Below are 6,404 nucleotides of genomic sequence, written 5' to 3'. Positions count from 1 at the left end.
TTGCCCATCAGCAGGAAAGTGAGGAGAGGATGGCATGTGGAGTAAACGGAGACTCTGGGCACGTGGAGACCGCCCTTGAAGCCCCCTGGCTGCAGGGAGGAAGGGCACCCAGGACTCAGGTGAGATGCCCAGGGCCAAGGGTGAGCTTTTAAGGAATAGAGAAACTGTAGAGTATTTCTGGGCTCAGTGGAAAGAGCCAGTAATGCAGAAAGCTAAAGGCATAGGCGAGAGGGAAATTAATGGGCTTACACCTTTTGAGTGCCTCCTAAGAGCCAGACAAGTTTCCTGAGGAGAGAGGGGACGGGTTCAGAGCCAAGTCAGAGAGAGGGATTGGGCTGTGACTGGAGGAGGGACAACTCTGCATCTGACACAGGAAAGGGGAGAAATGGGGGAGATGACAGTGGTGAGAGAAGAGGAAAATGTGGAATTTGCTCTAAGTGACCTGAATCTGGGGGTTTCAGTAGGCACTCAATAAACGTGTGCTGATTTTAGCTAAATGAACCACAGTGAGTGAGCCACAAAACATCTACCTTAGAGAAGGAATGAGGCTGAGAAGGAGGTTGGAGGAGAGGAATGGGGTGGGAGAGTCAGGGGAACACACTGGAGGCCTAAGTAGGCTGGCCAGAAGTCCAAAGGGCAGAGAACCAGTGAGGGGTTTGTCCTGCCCTATCCTCAGGGACAGGTATTCTGTTAGGAGAGCGATCTTGCCTTTGGGAGCTAGGGGTGCATTGTCACTGTTCAGTGTCCCCAGATGCTGAATTATCCCCTGATCTTCATTTATCCATGTGTTCTGGTTTAAAAATTCAGCACTACAGGGGCTCCTGGGTGGCTCAGTCGGTTAAGCATCTGACTTCGGCTCAGGTCATGATCTTGGGGTCTTGGGATCAGGCCCTGTGGGGGAGTCTTCTTTCCCTCTCCCTCTCCTTCTGTCCCTCCTGCAGCTCGTCCTCTCTCTGTGTGGGTCTCTCTCTCAAATGAATAAATCAAATCTTTAAAAAAATTAAAAAATTAAAATTCAGCACTACATTCCTAATTTTTAAAAGGGGGAGTAAGTATATCAGTTACCCTTCTCCGTTGGTTGTTTAGTTTTTAATAAAATTTTAATTTGGGGGGCATCTGGGTGGCACAGTGGGTTAAGCACCCAACTCTTGGTTTCAGCTCAGGTCCTGATCTCAGGGTTGTGAAATCGAGCCCCCCCAATCGGGCGGGCTCCGTGCTCAGTGTGGAGTCTGCTTGAGATTCTCTCTCTCTCTCCCTCTGCCCCTCCTGCTTGTGCTCGCACGTGCTCTTTCTCAAATAAATACTTTTTTTAATTAAAAAATAAAATAAAATTTTAATTTTGGAATAATGTCAGATTTACAGAGAAGTTGCAAAGATAGAACAGAGGGCTCCCATCTACCCTTCAGCCAGTTTCCTCTCTTAGATCGCCATGTACATTTGACATAAGGAAGAAATCAACGTGGGCATATTACTGGTAATTAAGCTCCGGACTGTTTTTCCCATTAACGTCCTTTTTCTGTTTCAGGTTCAAATCCAGGATAGCATATTGCATTTTGTATTTAGTTGTTTTTAAAGAGTAGGAGTTAACTCAGTGATATTCCTCTTGCACAACTTCAGCAAGAAGAGTTTAAACTTTTCAAGATGGTCTACTGAACTGGTCTAAAAAGCTTAACGTCTGTATTTCTTTTATTACATTAATTTGCAACTCAAACACACACACACACACACACACACACACACACACACCTACACATACCCCAAAACCATACATTCCAACTACAGTTTTTTGTTCGCAATGCTTTAGGATAGAAACCATAAAATATGTTTATTATATATGTCCGTTGCAACAGCATGGTGCTTCCCTATAAACTCCCCTTAGTACTGAAAATAAATCTGGAGCCAGCCCTGAGCATAAGCATGGGGAGAAAGTTTTGCAGGTGTGGCTGCCCGCCGTGAAGCGAAGCTTGAAAAGATAGACAAAAAGAGGGGATGCCATCTGTCTGTGTAGTCGGCAGTTCGTGCTTCCTAAGGATTTTTTTACTTTAAAAAAATACGTCAGTATAAATTAAGCAAGAGTTAAGCGCTCCTCTTTTGTGCCAAATATCCGCCTTCACTTGCAAGGTCTTAATCGCAGTATTTTTAAAACGCGGACATGCATTTCCTAATTTGTAAATACAGTTGTTCTTGAGATCGCTGTTAGAGACGCGAAAGAACCACAATTCAAAATCTACTTCACTGCCGTCAGTGCCCATTACCGCCTTTCTCTCCACCAAAACTAATCTCCGTGCGACCCAGATGGGACTCGAACCCACAATCCCCAGCTCCGGAGGCTGATGCCTTATCCATTAGGCCACTGGGTCACCACAGGATCCGGGTTCTCACACCGTCTCCTTACGCGATGCCATCATCGCGCCCCGCCCCGCGTTCCGCGGCCTCGCGTCGGGCGCCGAGCGATTTAGGAGCCGCCCCCAGCGGCGGCAGCGCGCGCCTGCGCCCACCTGCGCCCTCCCCCCCCCCGCGCCCCCGTGCGCCTGCGCGTGGCCCTCCCCGCCCCACTGCTCCGGGACTGCGTGGACGCCACGCGGGAGGCTCCGGTGGCTCTCGGCCTGTGGTCTTGGAAGGTTCTCTGTCCTCGCTGCGCGTTACGCGCACTTGGGGGAACTTAGACGAAATTCCAGTGCCTGTCCTTCCTTCGTTCTGTTTACCTGAGCCCGGGCGTCTGCGTTTTACAAAGTTCCCTGGGACTGCCTAGTGCCGCCTCCCGCAGAGCCTGAGCCCCTTCCGCTCCCTACACACCCCACAACCTTCCCGTTCCTTACTGCCCCTCCGTCCCTGCCTTTCCCGTAGTCACTCAGCGTGCAGCGTTGTCATAAACTATTATGTGCTGGGGACTGTTGGGGGACTCCAGGGGGAACAGCCTTTCTTTTTCAAATCTGCCCTTCTCCCTCACTCATTTAACGTCCATTTTTCTCCCCTGTCTTTTCTTTACCTCCGGATTAAAGGGGAAATGGATATAACAAGGTCCGTCAATACAAAACAATAGGGATTTTGTTTTTATCCTGTCCTGGGTCTTGGATAAAGATTCAGAGACTTTTTGGTTCCATGCACAATTATGTCTATGCTTGTTGGCTGTGAAGATGCTGCATTCGTGGTTTTAAAAAATGCACAATTTCGTTTTCTCCTTAGACACCGAACACCTATTCATTGTAGAATCGTATAAAGTATGGATAAGCCAAACGATGGAAATTGAAATTGAAAATTCTGCCACGTGGAGCTTACCACTGTTAACATTTTGGTGTGTATCTTTCAAATCTTAGGTGTCTGTGTGTCGCATGTCACTGTTCTAGTACCTGTAAACCCTGAGTCATTAAGGGAATGCTTTTAATGAAAATTAGGACATTATTAGTAAATAACAATTCACTAATCATTTAGCATTGGTGGTACAGAAATGACAGTGGGTAAAACTGACACCTCAGTGAATCAAGGCAGTGGAACCAAACTAGTAATGATCATCCTTCATGTTCATACACTGGTGAAGGGGGTGGAGGTAGCTGGCTTTGCTTAAAAAAAAAAGTCCTTGATGGCGCTGTAAGAATTGTCAATTGTATTAAATCTCCACGCTTGAGGACACATCTTTTTAATATTTTGTGTGACAAAATGGGAAGTATACATCAATCACTTCTTTCAAATACAAATACAATAATCGTCTTTTTTTTTTTCTTCCACTTTTTAAAAAAAACATTTCATTTTTAGGTAATATCTATCCCCATGGTGACACTGGAACTCAGGACCCTGAGATCAAGAGTTGTAAGCTCCAGAGACTGAGCCAGCCAGGCGCCCCACAATGGTTGTCTTTTGAGGGAAAGAAATTGTATGATGTTTGAGTTGCAAGCTAAACTAACTGCTTTTTCAGTGGAAAATGGTTTTTACTTGAAAGAACAACTAACAGACAAATTATGATTATTTAGCCTTAGACGCACTTGGATTTGCTTCTCTGAAAGCAGGAGAGTTTCAAGCTCATGCCACCAGCACACGCAGTCCTATGGAAGAGAGAGGATATCTCGCACCCAAAGGCCTCAGTAAACATTTTATTGCATTGTGTTACATCTTCATCACCAAACCAGTCCCCGGGGCCTGGGGATGGAATGTACTGATTGGCCTAGGCCATACAAGGTCCTCTCCTGAATCTCCATCCAAACTATAATAGTTAAGAGTAGAGGGTGTATGGTACCCCAGGACAACATTGTATCTTTCAAAGGCAACTTTCAGTTTGGACATCATATTTCTTTTTCAGGTTGTTTTCAAGTGAGGGTACAGAATAGTGGTTGAGAGCATGGCAGCCTGGGTCTGAATCCTGTCTTCCATTTACTGGCTGTGCGAACCTGGACAAGCTCCTTCACCACTCCTAATTCAGTCTTCTCTTCTGTGAAATGGTACAGGTAATAATAATACTACAACATGGAGTTGTGAAGATTAGATGTATTAATATATGTAAAACGCTTAGAACACTTCTGCGCACATAGTACTCCATATTTTCAAGCAGAAGAAAACCCAATATAACTAGCTTAAACAACAAAGTAAGTGTATCCGGTGACATAATTGCAAAGTTACATAATTGCAACCTTCAGAGGTAGGGCAGGCTGTTGATCAGAGCTTTCATGGTTTCTCTACAATTGTCCTATTCAAATTTCTAGGACTCACATCCCCCAGTCCAGAAGAACACAGCCTGCTTTCCTATCTCCAGTCATTAAACAAAAGGCATAGGCTTCCCAGCTGAATGAATTTAGGTCATATGCCTCCCTGAGCCATTCACAGCAGCCAAGAGAATCCCTTGCAATGACTGGTTTAGGGGTGAATTCTTTCCACATTTTTGCCAGCCTCACTCACTGTGTAGCAGCTAAGGGGTTCACTGGCAGCTGATTCTACTCCCACCTACTCAATCAGTATAATCCAATCCCCCTAAGTGCAAAAATGTCTACAATAATGGACAAAGTTCAATGTTTGAATTTAATTATAGTAATAAACCAATACAATGTTTCTAAAAATACCCTTTTTAGAACACAGAAAAATTGCAGAAAGAAAACAAACAGATCTTTAACTCTGATGCTCTGATAACCATTTGTGATGCAAGAAAATGCAAACATTTTATTCAGAAAAGTGTAAGATACAGCATAGAAACATATTGGAGCAATTGGCAAAACTTGAATACAGACTATATAATAAATAATAGCATCAAAATTCAGTTGTCTTGGGGTCCCTGGCTGGCTCGGTCAATGAGTTTGAGCCCCACAATGGGTGTAGATTACTTTAAAAAAACAAACAAACACAAAAAACCTTAAAAAAAAAATCCTTAAAGGGGCACTTGGATGGTTCAATCGGTTAAGCGTCTGCCTTCAGCTCAGGTCATGATCCCAGGGTCCTGGGATTGAGCCCTGCATTGGGCTCCCTGCTTCGGCTGGGGTCTGCTTTTCCCTCTCCTTCTGTGCTCTCTCAAGTATAAATAAAACCTTGAAAAAATCCTTAAACAAAACAAAAAAGTTCATTTGTCCTGAATTTGATGATTGCGGTGTGGTCATATAAGAGAATGTCATCAGAAGATACACACTGAAGTATTTAGCGGTTAAGGGACAGAATTTCTGAAACTTACTCTCAATTGGTTTGAAAGTGTATATATATGTATATATATGGCTTTTACATGTTACTTTTACACACACGCACACACAAATGTTAACATTTGGCAAATCTGGGTAAAGATTTGCAGTTCTTCTGTATTTGGAAGTATTTAAAAATAAGAGAGTGTCTGGAGAAACAGCCATAAGAAAACTTTTGTTACCAGATTTGTGACTTCTATGCAGTCTTTTATGACAAAGGTTAAAAAAATAAAACAACTAAAAAATGCAACACAAACCTGCCTTATCCCTTCCTTCCATAATAGCCAGGAACCCCTGCCAAGTTCCTACTGTATCCTATCAAGGAAAAAACTCAAAGCAATATGTTTCTATATTAAGATTTTTTTTTTTCCCACCTCCTCTATATCAAGATTTTTAAAGAGAATTATTTTGGAAATCAGCTGTGGTGCTTTGGTTAAAGCAGACGCCCAGGCAAACGACCTGCGAGCGATCTCCCTAGCATAAACCCTCCGCAGAAGCCCTAGGTTCGGGCCAAGGTGGGGCTGAGAACTGGCCCGCTGCATGCCGGGATCTGGAGTCTTTCTTCACCCAACTGCAAAGCGCTCTGGGATTGCCCGGCCGCTCCCATATCTCGCGATGCTATCGTCTCTTCTTCGCCCTATGACCCCCCCACCTTAACGTGTTTTTTAAATCCGCCAATGGGAGCGCAGGGTAGGCTCGAACCAGCCAATCGGAATGCGGGGACACCGGGAAATTTAAATCGCGCCGGCCGGC

At 44.5% G+C, this 6,404-nt stretch overlaps 1 non-coding gene across 1 annotated transcript; it reads right to left on the bottom strand.

Moving 5' to 3' along the window:
• Positions 1-2,287: 2,287 nt before the first annotated feature.
• Positions 2,288-2,360, bottom strand: TRNAR-CCG. Its single transcript has one exon. It is a non-coding gene; the product is annotated as a tRNA-Arg (tRNA).
• Positions 2,361-6,404: the final 4,044 nt, after the last annotated feature.

The sequence above is a fragment of the Neomonachus schauinslandi genome, chromosome 15, assembly GCF_002201575.2.
Source record: "Neomonachus schauinslandi chromosome 15, ASM220157v2, whole genome shotgun sequence".
Lineage (NCBI taxonomy): Eukaryota > Metazoa > Chordata > Mammalia > Carnivora > Phocidae > Neomonachus > Neomonachus schauinslandi.
The sequence above is the reverse complement of the archived record's forward strand: the minus strand, read 5'-3'. Positions and strand labels throughout refer to the sequence as shown.